Raw genomic sequence first — 17,675 nt, 5'->3', positions numbered from 1 at the left:
TTGGAGATTTCTAATAGCAGAGAGTACGGCCTTGAAGTTACACCTATTTTATAGGAATAGCAAATAAGCACATGGAAAATGCTCTATATCATTAGTCGTTGAGGGAATATATGAGAAAATCACAATATGAAAGCACTACACATTCCCTATGGTGACTAAAATGTTAAAACTGACAATACCAAGTGTTTGCGATGTTGTGGAACAACTGGAACTCTCATACCATATTGCCAGGAATGCAAACTGGTATAACCACTTTGGAAAATAGTTTGACAGTTTTTTCCTAATAAAATTAAACATGTATCTTCCGTATTACCCAGAAATCTCATCCTAGGTATTTATATAAGATAAATGAAAAAAAAATGTCCACTCAAGGATGTATATGTGAATTTTCACAGTAGCTCAGTTAACAATAGCCAAAACTGGAAACCACACAAATGTCCTTCAACTGGTGAATGAATAAGCAAATTGTGATATGTCCATTTATTGGAATACTGCTCAGCAATAAAAAGGAACAAACTACTGACACAACAGTGTAGATGAATCTCAAATACATTATACTAAGTAAACTATTCTCAATTCAAGACCACATAGTACATGATTCCATTCAAATGAAGTTTTAGAAAATGCAAAATTACAAGGACGGAAAGTAGAGACCAGGAGTGGGGAGAAGAGACAAACTGCAAGGGAATACAAACAAACTTTGTGGCACAATGGAAATGTTAGACAGGGTCTTGCTCTGTTGCCCAGGCTGGAGTGCAGTGACACAATCACAGCTCACTGCAGCCTCTGACTCCTGGGTCCAAGCAGTCCTCAGCTTCCTGAGTAGCTGAGATTACAGTGCAAACTATCATGCTCAGCTCTATGATGGAAATACGCTAAAATGGCATAGTGGTGGTAGTTATAGGACTGTATATGTTTGTCAAACTCATTGAACTTTATAGTTAAATGGGTGTATGTAAGTTATACTTCAATAAAGCTGATTTTAAAAATATATGTTTACTCTTTTGTTTAAATGACTTTTTGAGGTAGTGAATATTCTGTCCCTGGAGAATTCCGAAGACAAGCTGAACGGGTTTCTGTCAAGCATGTTGTAGAGGGCATTCCTGAGTTGGGCACAAGCCCAGAATAGATGGCCTTTAGAGGTTATGGAATTTAGAGTTTTGGAATTTAGGCTTAAAATCAGTATTATGCACAGTAGAAAGAACAATGGTCCTGGAGTCAACGGTTATTCATTCATTTACTTGTTCATTGTTTACTAAACACCTATCATGTGCCTGACATGGCTCAATGATGTTGAGTTAAGTTGGTTTGAGATGGGTTTCTTTTTTCTTTTCTTTTTTTTTTTTTTTTTTGAGACGGAGTCTTGCTCTGTCACCCAGGCTGGAGTGCAGTGGCGCGATCTCGGCTCACTGCAAGCTCTGCCTCCTGGGTTCACGCCATTCTCCTGCCTCAGCCTCCCAAGTAGCTGGGACTACAGGCGCCTGCCACCTTGCCTGGCTGGTTTTTTTTTTTTTTTTTTTTTTGTATTTTTTAGTAGAGAAGGGGTTTCACTGTGTTAGCCAGGATGGTCTCGATCTCCTGACCTCGTGATCCGCCCGTCTTGGCCTCCCAAAGTGCTGAGATTACAGGCTTGAGCCACCGCGCCCAGCCGAGATGGGTTTCTGTGCAATCACATCTAAAAAAATCCTAACCAATACAAGCCCAGAACTAGGTATTAAATTGGGGGATACTGACTATAAGCACCAAAAGAGGAGGTCAATGAGAGGCTTGAGGAGTCAGGGAGACCACCCACTTACTTCCACTGCCACAGTCTTGGTCCAGGCTGTCGCCTCCTCTCACCTGGACAGTTACAGCAGCCTTCTCACTGCTCTCCCTGAGTCTACTTAACTGCCTTGGGTGCATTCTATACACAGAAACCAGAGGGTTTCAGTGGCCACATGAAATCCAGATATGACCCCATTGCCTTCCTGCCTAAAAATTCTTCCATGGTGTCTCACTGCCCCAGATTTAAGTCCAGATTCCTCAACATAGCTGAAAGAACCTTTAGTGACATAGCTCTGGATTGAAAGGAGACCAGCTAGGGAAGTGCTGTGGCATCCCTGCAGGCCAGAGTGGGGAGAAGGAGTGGGAAAGGATGAAATGGAGAGATGTTTAGGAAGTAAAACCATCTCATTCTGGCCCTGGCTGTACATCCCAAGCCTGTTTCCCAAATCATCCAGTCACAAGTTAGGTGATGTCAAAGGTCTCTTTCAGATCCACGTTATACATTTATGCTTTTCAGTATGTTACTTGGGCTGCCCCTCTGTCTCTTGTCTCTCTGTGTGTTCCCATCACTCAACAAACACCTTTAAGAAAATTACTATCTGCAGATATGAGTCACAGATTATAACTGGTTTAATTTGCAGGAGGCTTCACAGCCCATCCTGCTAACATGATCCTCTGCCCAGAGGATCCCAAGGGTCATGTTACTGACCTGACGTACAAAAGAAAACCTAGTGAGTGTCCTTTGAAATGGAGAAGAGGAAATATACTTATAACCATTGATAGTCTCCTGGACAACGATCGTCCTCTGGAATCTAGCAAAAGGGAGGCAGCGGAAGAAGGAATGGTCCAGTTTTTCAGATCTTTGAGATGCTGGGGGTCCAAGGCACTGAAAACACTACTTGTTTCCTTCTAATCAAGTAGAAAGGTCACTGAACTGGCCATACATTGATGGGCCACTCAGTCTTGGCTTGACCTTGACAATGCCACTTGACCTCTAGCTCAATTTATTTACCAACCAGTCAAATGCAATAAGGACAGCTCAAGCTCATTCAACAGTTCACATTATTTTCAAGTTCACAAGCGGTACATATTGATTAAAGAAAAGTATAAAGCACGAATACACAAAAAGGAAAAAATATTTCTTCATCTCACCATCCAGACATGAGCAGATGTTTTTCTATTTTAACCAAAATGGGATGCAATTACACATCCCCTTCTGTACCCAATTATTTTCTTTAACAATATATTGTGAGCATCTTTCCACGTCATTAAACTTTCTTCTACATTATCATACTCAGATGTGACTGGATGCCCATGGTATTCTCCAATTGAGGCCAGTCTTCTGTATTTCATTTCACCCCCTAAAACACACATGCAATTCCAAAAACACTGCCAGCCACTGTATATTTTACTGAAGACTTTGTGGGCCATGAAGGAGAGAGTCATACAGCCCAGCATCCAACAAACACCCTCAAACGTCCTACTTGACAGCTCTTGATAGTTTAACTTTCTTGCTCTCTCGTTAGTCTCTCAACCCTAGCTCTTCTAGTCCACTTTTCTACCCCATGCATCAAAACAACAGCCAGGTGGATGCCTCTTGGTGGTTGATTTTTCTTTGCTCATTCATTTGTTTCTTTGATAAATACTGAGCACCTACCATATGATGAGCATTGTTTTGGGTGCTGAGGGGTTCATCATTCAACAAAAGGAGAAAACCTTGGCTTTCATGGACCTAATTCTTCACTGCTTGTGATTCCATTGAAGGAAGTTTCATAATTTATTTAATAGTCTCCTGTTTTGGTATGTCTATCTATACTTTTTCCATTTCCCTACATGTCCATGATAAACAATACTGAGGTGAACATCTTTGTGACTTAGGCTTGCAAGTCACAATTTTCAAATATATCTTCTCTTGACAGATCTTGTTTTTTTTGTTTTTGAGACTGAGTCTCACTCTGTCGCCCAGGCTGGAATGCAGTGGTGCAATCTCGACTCACTGTAACCTCTGCCTCCTGGGTTCAAGCAATCCTCGTGCCTCAGACTCCCAAGTAACTGGGACTACAGATGTGGGACATCACGCCCAGCTAATTTTTGTATTTTTAGTAGAGATGGGATTTCACCATGTTGGCCAGGCTGGTCTAGACCTCCTGACCTTAGGTGATCCACCTGCCTTGGCCTCCCAAAGTGCTGGGATTACAGGCATGAGCCACAGTGCCCAGCCACAGCTTGCTTTTCTCATGATGATCTTGAGAGATTTTACTTAAAAAAAAAAAAAAAAAGGCAAGGGCTGAGAAAAAACAAGTAATTTCCCCAAGATTACATATTTGGTAGCAGATAAAAAGCACCTTTTCAGGAGGAAAACATGAATCCATACCACCTGGAGCCAGATGACCTTTGAGCTCCTTTCTCATGAACAGTGGCAGCTGGCATTGACAGAGCATTCACTGTGTGCCACCAACCCCAACCTGTACCATCCCATTTAATCCTCTTATACTGTCATCCCCATTCCATAGATGAGCACATGGACAGCAAGTGACAGCAGAGCTTGGAGCCAGGTGGGTCTGATACCAAAACCCACACTCTGAAGTACTCCTCTACCCTGCCTCACTACTCTCTGAATGTCTAATTCCACCCACAGCACATTTGTCTTACAGTCTTAAAAACTGCATAGGAATTTGTTAATGCTTCTAACAAATACCTTTTCTATGCAGGCCAGTTGTTATTACTTTAAGTGGTTTTTACCATAAGTCTCAACAATAAATGTCACTCCCTTTTTGTGACATTTTTACTTTTTATAATCTCATGTGCTATTACATTTGATTCTCACATAAATGCTCATACTTCAAGGCTCAACCAAACACTTATTTCTCCAAGAAAACCTCTCCAACTGCCCCCTGGAGGTTCCTATTCCTCAGCCTTAGAGGCCGTCATACTGCAGTTTTTCCAGGCTGTACTGTTATTCTCTGTCCCTGGGAGTAGCAAGTAGACCTTACTCATTCCCGTTGCGAGGAATTCTGTCTGGCTCACAACAGGTATTTTATAAAAGTTTGCCAGTGAAGCAGCACCATTAGGCACTTTGTAGATTTCTGGAAGGAAAATGAGAACTAGAAATCAGGGGCCTTCACCCCAGCACCACCACCACATCTACTTTGAGCTCAGCTATTTCAGGTAGCTTGAGTCCTGTCTGGTGCTTTATTGCTAAAAATGGGTGGATGACTGGATAGACGGGAAGAAGGGAGGGGGAGTGGAAAGAAATGAAGGAAGGCAGTGAGAGAAGAGAGGAGGTAAGGGAAGGTGAACAGATAGACGGAAGTAAAGAAGGACAGATAGATGGATGAAAGGATGGAAAATAGGATGAATAATTGAATAAAAAAAGGAAGGAGGAGAAGAAGGAAGGAAGAAGGGAAGAAAGGAAAGAAGGAAAGAAGAAGGAAAGGACAAGTGAATGGATATGAAGGAAGAAAAGTATAAATAAATGATTGGATGGAAAAAAGATAGTAAAAGTATGGGAAGGAGGGAAGAAGAGAGAAGAAAGAAGGAGGAAACAAGGAGAAAAGGAGAGAAGGAAGAAAACATCAGCTTGGTTGAACAGGAGATTCAGGGCTGATTTATCTAGAACCACACTTCGAGAATCACGTGCTCCTAGGAGGATCAGGTAAGAAAGTCCTTCACCAAGATTTTACATTCCAAGCCTTAGCCAATATTTCATATGTTAGATTCACCCAGAGCTCAGAAAAGTACAGAGTTTGTTCTTACAAGAAGGATTAAATTTGTCTAGATAGTCAAACTTGATAGTTAGGACTCCAAAACTAAAACTCTAAGGAACAAGAAAATTAATCTGTAAAGATACATTGGCTGGGCACAGTGGCTCACACTTGTAATCCCAGCATTTGGGAGGCCCAGAGAGGTGGATCACTTTGAGCCCAGGCATTTGAGACCAGCCTGGGCAACATAGTGATACCCCCCAATCTTTATAAAAATAAATAAACAAACAAGAAAGGAGCATTTATTTTCTAATGCATTGAAGAGACAAAATTATGAGGCACAGAAGATCAACAAGGAAACAGAAGTTCTGAACACCACTATAAACCTGCTAGACCTCAAAAACATCTACAGACCACTTCAATCAACAAAAGTATAGTATACATTCTCATGTAATGTACATGAAACATTCTCTAGGATAGACCATATACCAGGTCATAAAACAAATTTGAATAAATTTAAAAGGATTGAAATCATATATAGTATGTTCTCTGATAACAATGGTGTGAAATTAGAAATCAATGACAGAATTAAATTTGAGAAATTCACAAATATATGGAAATTTAAAAACACACTCCTAAAAAACCATTGCATTAAAAAAATTCCAAGGCAAATTAGGAAAATCTTTTCAATGAATAAAAATGAAGACAAAATATATCAAAACACTTGGGATACAGCCAAATCAGTGCTTAGAGGGAAATTTACACCTACACTACAAAAAAAAAGAAGAAAGATATCTAATCAATAATCTTAAGACTAGAAAAAAAGCAGAGTAACCTAAACCTAGAGCAAGCAGAAGAAATGAAATAATAAAATTTAGAGCCAAAATTAATGAAATAGATGATAGAAAAATATCAAGGAAATTAAAAGTTGGTTCTTCAACAAGATTAACAAAATTGACAAACCTTAATCTAGATGGATCAAGAAAAAAAGAGAGAAGATTCAAATTGTTAAAATCAGGAATGAAAAAGGGGGCATTATTACAGATCATATATAAATAAAATGGATTATAAAGGATTACTATGAACAATTGTATGCCAACAAGTTAGATAATTTACATGAAATGGACAAATTCCTGGAAAGCCTTAAAATAGCAAAACTGTTTCAGGAAGAAATAGAACATCTGACTAGACTTGAAACAGGTAAAAAGATGGAATTACTAATCAAAAAACTACCCACAGAGAAAAACCCAGGACCAGAATTCACTAGTACATTCTACCAAATTTTGGAAGAATTCTTCACAAACTTCCAAAAAATAGAAGAGGAAGAAACACTTCCCACCTCATCCTACAAAAGCCGGTATTACTATGATACAAAAATCAGACCAAAACATCACACAAAAACCACAGACCAATATCATTTATCAATGTAGACAGAAAAATCTCAACAAAATACTAGTAAGCAGAACACAGCAATTTATCAGAAGAATTAGACACCATGACCAACTGGTAAATGTCCCAGGAATGCAAGATTAACATCTGAAATGTCAATTAATGTAATACCTTTGTCAATATAATAAAGGACAAAAACCACATGGTCATTTCAATAGATGCGGAAAAAGCATTTGACAAAATTCAACACTTCATAATAATAATAATAATAATAAACTCAACAAAATAGGAATAGAAGGGAATATCCTTAACCTAATAGAGGGCATCTATAAAAAACCCACAGCTAAATCACACTCAGTGGTGACAGACCAACTGCTTCCCCCAAGACCAGGAACAAGATGAGGATATCTATTCCCTGTATTTATATTCAACATTGTACTTGAGGTTCCTGCCAGGGCAATTAGGCAAGAAAACAAAATAAAAGGCACCCAGAATGGAAAGGAAGAGATAAAGCTATGTCTACTTAATTCACGTTTCTGACCAATATCTCCTTGTCATGGTGGACACAAATTAATTCATTACAGCACACTTACTAATTGCCTTAAGAGATGCCAAGTTTTGCACTGCGGACATAGAGATGAACCAACCAGTTGTGTGGCCTGCCCTTAAGCAGCTTCTAGACAGCTTGGGGAGATGAGACCAGCCAACATCTGTAAAATAAGGTGGAAAGTGACCAGAGTTATGTGCGAGCACAGATGAAGAGAGTCTATTGGAGCTCAGAGGAAAGTTGAGGGGGTCACTTCTAGCTGGGGCTAGATGAAGGGAGCCTTCTAGAGTTGGAGCATCAGGGCTGGGCTTTAAATGTTGGAGAAGATTTCATTAAGTTAACAGCATAACAAGAGCAAGGTTGCTCTTCCTAAAGGCCCACAGCATATTCAAGCACCAGGAACCCCAGAGTAGCTGCAGTGGGTAGTGAGTGAGGGAGAGCTGGGAGATGGTCTGTACAGGTGAACTGAAACCTAGAATATCACACTAAGAGCTGAGGCTTCAGGCTGGACTGAGGAAGCCTTGGACGGTGTTTGAGCACAGAGGAGACCTGGGCAGACACCATTAGGATAGGCAGAGTCCTATGCTTCCTTCAAAAACTTGCTAGATGATAACATCTTCTGGAAAGCTTGATAAAATGGAGATCCCAGGCTCGGGTACAGGAAATGTCGATTGAGTCATTCTGGGAAGTGGTGTTGAGTGGCTGGGTGATGATAGCAGAGGCACAAGTCTGGTTTTGATCTGTGTTTCTCATATCAGGGCTGACCAAGCCTCACCTCATTCAGTCTAAGTCCTCTGTCTACTATGTGTGAAAACTTATGTCCTTCTGCTGTGTCGGGGGAGGGGTGGGAGATAAACAGAGCACAGGGATATTTCTGTGGTGTGATGCATGGGAGAGTCAATGGGGAAATGGCTCCTACCCTTGGTGACCCTCACCCCAGTGAACCCAGCCCAACACTCATGAGACTGTGGCCATTCCCCCTCTCCCTCGAGCCTTGTGGGTGCTGGAAAGAGGTGGCCTGGCCAACTGGGACGAACTTTGGCTTAGTGTTATCACTTTTCCTGAGAAACCCAAAGTGGCCAAGCAATTCAAAGGTCTTTTATGACCAGGAGAACAAAAGTCAGTCCCAGCCATTAGCTATTGATTACTCTTTGCCACACCTTGAGCAAGATCTTTGACCAGATTTTACAGAGAGTGATACTGAGGTCTCAGGGTTATTCCAACAGGCAGCTGTATGATGCCAAGATGTCTTATCAAACTTTTAGGTGGGTGTGTTCTGAGAGAGAAGCCATCAGAATTCACATCCACTAAAGTTGTGTGTGCTGGAGTCAGGGAGAGAGACTCAGTGTCCTGTACTCAGAAGACAGAGTTACAGAAGACAGAGACACTTCCTCTCCTGGCAGAAGTGTCGATGACAATCTATATCAAGAACTTTAGAAAGGCCTGGGACCAGTAGCCATGGCTCTCACCTGTAATCCCAGCACTTTGAGAGGGCAAGGTGTGGGGACCACTAGAGACCACCCTGGAGACCTTAGTGAGACCATCTGTCTACAAAAAAATAACATAAAAATAAAAAAGGCTGGGTGTGGTGGCTCATGCCTATAATCCCAGCACTTTGGGGGGCTGAGGTAGGCAGACCACTTGAGGTCAGGAGTTCGAGACCAGCCTGGCCAACATGGTGAAACCCCACCTCTACTAAAAACACAAAATCAGCTGGGTGCGGTGGCAGGTGCCTGTAGTCCCAGCTACTCAGGAGGCTGAAGCAGGAGAATCACTTGAACCCAGGAGGCAGAGGCTGTAGTAAGCCGAGATCGCACCATTGCACTCCAGCCTAGGTGACAGAGGAAGACTGTCTAAAAAAAAAAAAAAAGAAAGAAAGAAAGAAAAAGAAAAAAAGATCTATACCCTTTGGTTCGGCAACTCCATGTCCAGGAATCTCTGAAAAGAAATTAATCCTCCCTGTGGATGAGGCTCTAGGTACAGAGGTGTTCAACGTAGGATTATTCACCCTAGCTGAAAAGCAAAATTCAACTTCGTCCATGCTAGCAATAGATGAATTGCTAATATTTGTTGAATCTGGCTGTTAGCAAAGCATTTTCCCTGCACTATCTCATTAAATCCTTACAGGAGCTCAGTAGGATAGATACTGATATTGTCCTCATTTTGCAGATAAGAAAACTGGGGCACAGAGAGGTTAACATACCCCAAATTACAGAGCTAGTAGCACATCAGAGCCAGCACTTAATAGCAGCATAAAAAAAAAAAAAAAAAAGCTTATAGTTGGGCATGGTGGCTCACACCTGTAATCCCAGCACTTTGGGAGGCTGAAGTGGGCAGATCACTTGAGGTCAGGAGTTCGGGACCAGCCTGAGCAACATGGCAAAACCCTGTCTCTACAAAAAAGTACAAAAATTCGCTGGGTGTGGTGGCATGCACCTGTGGTTCCAGCTACTCAGGAGGCTGAGGTGGGAGGATCACCTGAGCCTGGGAGGAAGAGGTTGCAGTGAGCAGAAATCATGCAATCCATCCTGGGCAATGGAAGTGAATCCTGTCTCAGAAAAGAAAAGAAAAAAAAGCTTCTGTTGATGATAGTAAGCAATAATAACAAAAATGACTCTGATATTTATTTTTAAAGACTTCAAAGAAATGCTCCAAACTACTAGAGATCCTCTCAAGGTACTGGGCGTATGAGTGTTTTGTGACATTTTTGGTAGCAGAGAAGGAGGGTGTGTTTCTACTTTTTGCTACTTTTCACAGTGATAAATTTTCATAATTTAGGGGAGAAAATGAACTTATGGTGTTTATAAAAACACAAATTAAAAATAGGATGGTTCTTAAACGGTTATATTTCAGGTAATAGGGTAGCTACTGGGGACAGTAAGAACCTTGGTAGAACTGTCCCCGCAGACCTTGGAAATGTTTCTGACTGGCCCACTTTAATCGGACTTAGCGTCACCTCAGACGTGTGCGGGGAGAGCAGAGCAGAGAAGCCAGGACAGGGAAAGGCTCAGTAAACGAGTCCCAGGAGAAAAGCTCCAAACCCTTAGTCCTACATCATGTGAGTGGCCCCGGGGGGAGGGGGGTTTCCATTGGCATGTCTGGGCCCAAGGCAGATGGGAGAGCCTGTGTCTCCCTCTTTCCTCTGCAGAGCGGAGATGGGCAGATGAACATGAATGTCCCTCCAATGATGGCCACACCAGTGGGGACAGGGAGGGTAGTCCAGGGGCTGGCCCACTTCTCAATTTCCATCAGGTTCCCCGAGCACCTGCTGCCCACTTCTTGAAAATGGACAAGTAATGTTTGTTCCAACTAACGTAAAAGCATGAAGAAAAAATGCTTTTAAAACTTTATTTGTCTACCATAGGCTATCAAAGTCTGCTTACAGGGCAAACATAGCTTCAAAACAGCCCCCATGCCCCTCCTGGAAAAATCTCCAGAAGCACCCTGCCCCCCATCCCGTCCTAGTTCTCCACAGGGAGTCCTGAGGGTTGGTGGCTTGGCAGGCTGTGCAGGCCATGTGAGGACAGCAGGACTGGCAGAGCCTAGGGTCTGGGCCAAGGAGGCTGCAGAGATCAGGGCCAGAGGCGAAGGGTCCAGGGCTCTACGGAGGTCAAGGTCAGGCCAACGCTGCTTCACCAGCTGCCTAAAACCCATGGCTTTGTGTTTAAAGACTCAGCTAATTACAGACCTTTTCCAACATGAAATAATAGATAGCACTGTAGAAAATTTAGGGGGAAGGAAACTAACGGAGAAGTTTTTCTAAAAAAAGACCATTTTTTCTGATACCTTTATTTCATTTAAAAATACATTTAATTATAAATGTATTTTCCTTTTGAAAGCAAACTGGAAGGGGAATGTTCTGTTTTTGCTTTAAACATTTCTGTCTTACTTAAATGTGTTAAGTAATATCTGCCTTTTATACCATGTTAAATAATGTCTGTTGTTATAAAAATTTGGTAAATACAAAAATAGGGCAGAAACCAAAAAAAGGATTATATTTTACCTAAATATCTTTATGTTTTGGAGATTTTGTTTTTGTGACATAAAGCAAGTGCTCAGGGGGAGAAAATGTCTGTCTTTGAAAATATATACATACAACTGGGCACAGCGGCTCACGCCTGTAATACCAGCACTTTGGGAGGCTGAGGTGGGCAGACTGCTTGAGCTCAGGAGTTAGAGACCAGCCTGGGTAACATGGCGAAACCCCATCGTCACTAAAAATACAAAAATTAGCCTGGTGCGGTGGCATGCACCTGTAATCTCATGTACTCTAGAGGCTGAGGCAGGAGATTTGCTTGAACCTGGGAGGTGGAGGTTGCAGTGAGCCAAGATTGTGCCACTGCGCTCCAGCCTGGGCAACAGAGGGGACTCCATCTTAAAAAAAAAAAAAAGTATATACGTACCACCAAATACAAAAGATACAGAGATGGGTCGATGGGTATATACAGTGAAATGTCTGTTTCCTTCCCTTTCTCTCCTGTCTAATTACCCAGTTGCCCTCCCTGGGGAAAACTATTCTTGTTATTTTTCAGCCATTTTGGTAGAGGGTATCTTTACATTTGCAAATGTATATGCATACACACTTTTTGGGAGGGAGAGATAGGATCCTGTTCTATCACCCAGGCTGGAGTGCAGTGGCATGATCATGGCTTACTGCAGCCTAGACCTCCTGGGTTCAAATGATCCTCCTGCCTCTTCCCCGCAAGTAGCTAGGACTACAGGTATGCACCACCACACTCGGCTAGTTTTTTATTTTTATTTTTTGTAGAGGCAGAGTCTTGCTGTGTAGCCCAGGCTAGTGTAGAACTCCTAGCCTCAAGCAATCCTCTTTCTTTGACCTCTCAAAGTGTTAAGATTACAGGCGTGAGCCACCAAGCCTGGCCAGCATGCACTCTTTAGTAATTATGACTGTATGTGCAGGAGCATGTGTGTGTGTATGTGTTTGAGTGTGTCATTACACTAATTGTCACACTCTGTCCTAAATCTTGCTCTTTATACAATATATCTTAGGGATCTTCCCATAGGATATGTAAAGAGTTCTGTTGGTTGCTGACCTCGATCCTATTAACCTAAAAGGTCCTTCTTGGTGTCTAACCAGAAACCCATACAACCCCCAGCCTGACATTAGCAAGGCCTGCACCTCCAAAGTAATGAGAGAGATGAGGGAGTTGCGGGGGTGGGTTCAAGGACTCCCTGTTTTTCTTCTTTCTGCTCCCTCCTTCCCTCCCCTTCCTTCCCTCCCGTTCCTTCCTTCCCCTCCCTCCCTCCCTCTTTCCTTCCTTTCTTCCTTCTTTCCTTCCTTCCTTCCTTCCGTCTTTTCTTCCTCCCCTCCCTCTTGCTTCTTGCCTTCTAGAATGAAAACAGTTCACTATGGTTTTTATTCACTCTGATTATTAATGCAAAACATGCTTCTCATAAAGTATTCAAATAGTATAAAAAGAAAAATAGGAGAGTGAAAGTCACTCCTACTGTTACCCAGAAATAATCACTGTTGACATTTTATTGTTCATCCTTCCAATTGTTTTTCTGGAATACCCACACCAATTTTTCACCATTTTAACCATTTTGAAGTATACAGTTCAGTGGCATTTAGTGCATTCTCAATGCTGAATAACCATCAGCACTATATATTTTCAGAATAATTTCATCACCCCAGAAGGAAATCCCATATCCACGGAAGAGTCACTCTCCATTCCCCTCTCCTGACAGCCCCTGGCAACCATGAATCTGCTTTCTAGCTCCATGGATCTGCATATGCTGGATATTTCACATCAGTGGAACCATACAATATGTGATCTTTTGTGTCTCACTTCTTTCACTCAGCATATTTTTTTTGTTGTTGTTGTTTTTTTTTTTTATGGAGACAGAGTCTCGCTCTGTTGCCCAGGCTGGAGTGCAGTGGCATGATCTAGGCTCACTGCAACCCCCGCCTCCCGGGTTCAAATGAATTCTCCTGCCTCAGCCTCCTGAGTAGCTGGGACTATAGGCATGTGCCATCAAACCCGGCTAATTTTCGTATTTTTAGTAGAGGTGGGGTTTCACCATGTCAGCAAGGCTGGTCTCCAACTCCTGGCCTCAAGCAATCCTCTCACCTTGGCCTCCCAAAGTGCTGAGATTATAGGCATGAGCCAATGTGCTCAGCCAGGCATAATGTTTCAAGGTTTTTAAAAATGTTTTTTCTTTTTCTCTTTTTTATTTTAGAGACAGGGTCTCTCTTTGTCACTCAAGCTGGAGTACAGTGAAATGATCATACACCACTGCAGCCTTAACCTCTTTGGCTTAGGTGATCCTCCCACCTCAGCCTCCAAAATATCTGGGACTACAGGTGTAAACCCAATTAATTAAAAAAAATTGTAAAGACAAAGTCTCACTATATTGCCCAGGTTGGTCTTGAACTCTTGGCCTCAAGTGATTCACCCCCCTCAGCCTCCCAAAGTGTTGGGATTATAGGTGTGAGCCACCAGGTCCAGTCTGTTTTCAAGGTTCATCCATGCTGTAGCATGCATCAGTACTTCATTCCTTTTCATAGCCAAGTAACACTCCATTGCATGGATACACTATATATTGTTTATCTCTTCACCAGTTGAGGGACATTTGGGCTATTTCCACCTTTGTCTGTTGTGAATAGTGCTGCTATGAACATGTAAGTTTTTATTTGAATACCTGTTTTCCGTTCTTTTGACTACATACTTAAGAGTGGGACTACTACATCAAAGGGTCATTCTATCTTTAACTTATCGAAGAAATACCAAAGCGATTTCCACAGTGGCTACATTTCCACCAGCAATGTGTGAGGGTTCCAATTTCTCTACATTCATACCCAAACCTGTCATTTTCCTTCTGTTTGTTTTGTTTTGTTTTATTATAACCAACCTAGTGGGTACGAAATGCTATCTCACAACTACATTTTTGTGGTTTCGGATTGCATTTCCCTAATGACTAATGATGTTAAACATCTTTTCACGTGCTTGTTGACCATTTGTATATCTTCCTTGGAGAGAGATCTTTTCAAGGCCTTTGCCTTTTTTTTTTTTTTTACACTTAGGGGGTACATGTGCAGGTTTGTTACATGGGTATATTGTGTGATGCTGAAGTTTGGGTTTCTATTGATCCCATCATCCAAATAGTGAACACAGTACCCAATAGGTAGTTTTTTAACCCTTGCCCTCCCACCCCTCCTCCCTGCTTTTGGAGCCCCCAGTGTCTATTGTTCCCATCTTTGTGTCCGTGCGTACCCCATGTTTAGCTCCCACTTACAAGTGAGAACATGCAGCATTTGGTTTTCTGTTTCTGTGTTAATTTACTTAGGATAATGGCCTTCAGCTGCATCCATGTTGCTGCAAAGGACATGATTTTGTTCTTTTTTATGCCTTTGTCCATTTTAAAAATTGAGTAGTTTGTGTTTTTCTTGTTGAGTTGTACAAGTTCCTTCTATATTCTGGATACAAGATTCTTATCAGATATATGATTTGCAAATATATTCTTCCATCCTGTGGGTTTCCTTTTGCATTCTTGGTAACGTTCTTTCATGCACAAAAGTTTTTTATTTTGATGAAGTCCAACTTATTTATTTTTCATTTGTTCCTTTTGTTTTTGGTCTAAGAAACTGTTGCCAAACCCAAGGTTATAAAGCTGTTCTTTTCTTAGACTTTTATAGCTTTAGCTCTTATATTTAGGATTTTATTCATTTTGAGTGAATTTTTGTACATGGTGTGTGGTAAGGTCCAACTTCATTCTTTTGCATGTGGATATTCAGTTGGCTTAGCACCATTTGTTGAAGAAACCCTTCTTTTCCCTCATTGAATGGTCTTGGTACCCTTGTTGAAAATCAATTGACCATAGTTACATAGGTTTATTTATTAACTATGTGACCACAGTTACATAGTTACATAGTTACGTAGGATTGTCAATTCTATTCCATTGATCTATATGCATGACTATCCTTATGCCGGTAGCATACGATTTTGATTACTGTAGCTTTGTAGTAAGTTTTGAAATTGGAAAATGTGAGTCTTAACACCTTGTTCTTCTTTTTGCAAGATTGTTTTGACTATTTGGGATCCCTTGCAATTCTATGTACATTTCAGAGTCAGTTTTGCTACTTCAGCAAAATGGAATTTGTGGGATTTGGGGACTTTGATAGGGATTGCATTGAATCTGCATATTGCTTTGGGGAATATTGTTGTCTTAACAAAATCAAGTCTTCTAAGACTCTACTTTCAGGGCTCATTTCTATCATGCAATACTAGAGAAGTTTCTCTGAATGTTCAGAGCACTGGAAACCAAACGGAGGAGGCAGGCATTCTTTCTGGAGCATGTAGCCAGCTCAGAGTGTTGTTTTGTTGCAGCTGCTGCTTGCCATTGATGATCCTTCTTGTCTTCCTTAAGGGGAGTAAGAAGGAGAGGACACAGTCTTAGTGGTTCCCATAAAAATAAACACATTAATCACAGAAATTAAAATTGAATTTAAAAAGTGAGTCTTCTAACCCATAAGCAAAGAATGTCTGTATATTTAGGTCTTCTTTCATCTCTTTTAGCAGTGTTTTAAAGTTTCCGTAAACAAGTCTTGCTCCTTCTTGGGTAAATTTATTCTTACGTACTCTGCTCTTTTTGGTACTGTCCCACACAATTTTTTGAACCAATTTTTTTAAACTTATCATATCATGAACATCTTTCCAGGTTAATGGTATAAAAGGCAAAAATTATTTTATGGCACTTTATAGATATACTGCAATTTTTTATTTTTTATTTGAGATAGGGTCTTACTATGTTGCCCAGGCTGAACTCCAATTCCTGGGCTCAAGGGATCTTTCTGCCATATCCGGGACTATAGACATGTGCTACCAGTCCAGCTAAACTACAATTTGCTTCAACAATCCCTTATTATTGACTATCTTGGTTATTTCAAATTTTTAATTGTTATAAATAAGGATTCAGTGAGTTTCTTTACAATGTACGTCTTTGTACACTTATCCAATTATTTCCTTTGGATAAGCTCCCAGAAATGAACGTATTAGGTCAAAGGCGAGGAATACTTGCAAAGCTTTGATGAATGTTGCCAAATTTTCCTCCAAAAATATCAGACCAACACCCACTCTGAATAGCAGTGGATGGGGCTCTCTTCCTTACGCAGGATCCAAGTTGCTTTTACCCAATGTCACTTCCAGAAGGAGAAAACAGGAGCTCTGACATGCTCCTTCACTGGGCAGAAACTTTGAACAAGACGGTGACCGTCCCAATCAATAGAGATATCTTCCTCTTAGGCCTAAAAGGGCCCTTTATTGGAATTTTTATTGCAAAGACAAATTGTCTGGATTTTTTTTTTTTTTTTTTGGTCTTTATTTGTCTTTTTCTCCCTCTAGTCTGCAAGCTGCATGTGGCCAAAGACTATATCTGGCTTGTTCACTGTGTATGTCGAATGTCTTGTAAAGTGCCTGGCTTAAGAAAGTTCTCAGAAGATGTAAGTTATCTTTAAGCTGAGGGACAAGACAGCTTACAAGCTAAAATTCCATGAGGGAAGAAATAGCATCTATCCTTCCCTTTTGTGTCTCCAGTGCTAGTACAGTCTCTGGCACACAGTAGGCTCAGTAAGTATTTGTTGAATGAATAAATGAAAGTGACTGACTCCAGAAAGTCAATGGTGGTAGCAGGTCTGAAGACTCCTAGTTCAGTGCTCTTTCTGCCTACTGCATACTCTTTCTCACTTTTATTCTAATGTTTGCACTGCATTTCTGTGCTTATGGTCCCTTGGTTTCTCTGCTTCAGCAAAACAGCCATATATATGCGGCCAAACAGAGACGCACAGGAGATTACCTGGCAGCAGCTCCAAGACCCGGCTAACACCCTCAAGCGATTTTCCAATGGCGAGGACCAGGAGGGGAATTTCCCCATGCATGCCCAGCTCTGGCGCATCTGTGCCCCCTTGACTTGGATGCTATTTTGTGGGCTGGAGTCAGCATGAAAGCTATTTTTGACTAAGTGGCTACCTAATCTTACATAACCCTGAGCGATTCAGGCCAAGGTCATTCAGCTTAGTGCATGAAAGACACTTCGGAGACCAGTGATTCCCCTTCCCCAGAGTCCCTCCAGAGAAGCAGAGCTGGGAAAGTTGTTTCCATGATCATGGCTCTGGGCCTCCACAGCAAAGCCCAACTAGGACTTTGTGAGCACGGCCTTGCCTCTGCAACTTCTAAAAGAATTCCCCAAGTGTCTCATTCCCCAATATCCCTGAAACACGGGTGGAATATGAACCCAGGAAGCAGGGAGTGTGG

General features: G+C 41.5%; 1 non-coding gene across 1 annotated transcript; it reads left to right on the top strand.

Annotated features, from left to right (window-relative positions):
- The first annotated feature begins 15,611 nt into the window (after positions 1-15,611).
- Positions 15,612-15,826, top strand: LOC116275194. The gene has a single exon (XR_004184143.1). It is a non-coding gene; the product is annotated as a small nucleolar RNA U3 (small nucleolar RNA).
- Positions 15,827-17,675: the final 1,849 nt, after the last annotated feature.

The sequence above is a fragment of the Papio anubis genome, chromosome 5 (genome assembly GCF_008728515.1).
Source record: "Papio anubis isolate 15944 chromosome 5, Panubis1.0, whole genome shotgun sequence".
NCBI classification, from domain to species: Eukaryota; Metazoa; Chordata; class Mammalia; order Primates; family Cercopithecidae; genus Papio; species Papio anubis.
The sequence above is the reverse complement of the archived record's forward strand: the minus strand, read 5'-3'. Positions and strand labels throughout refer to the sequence as shown.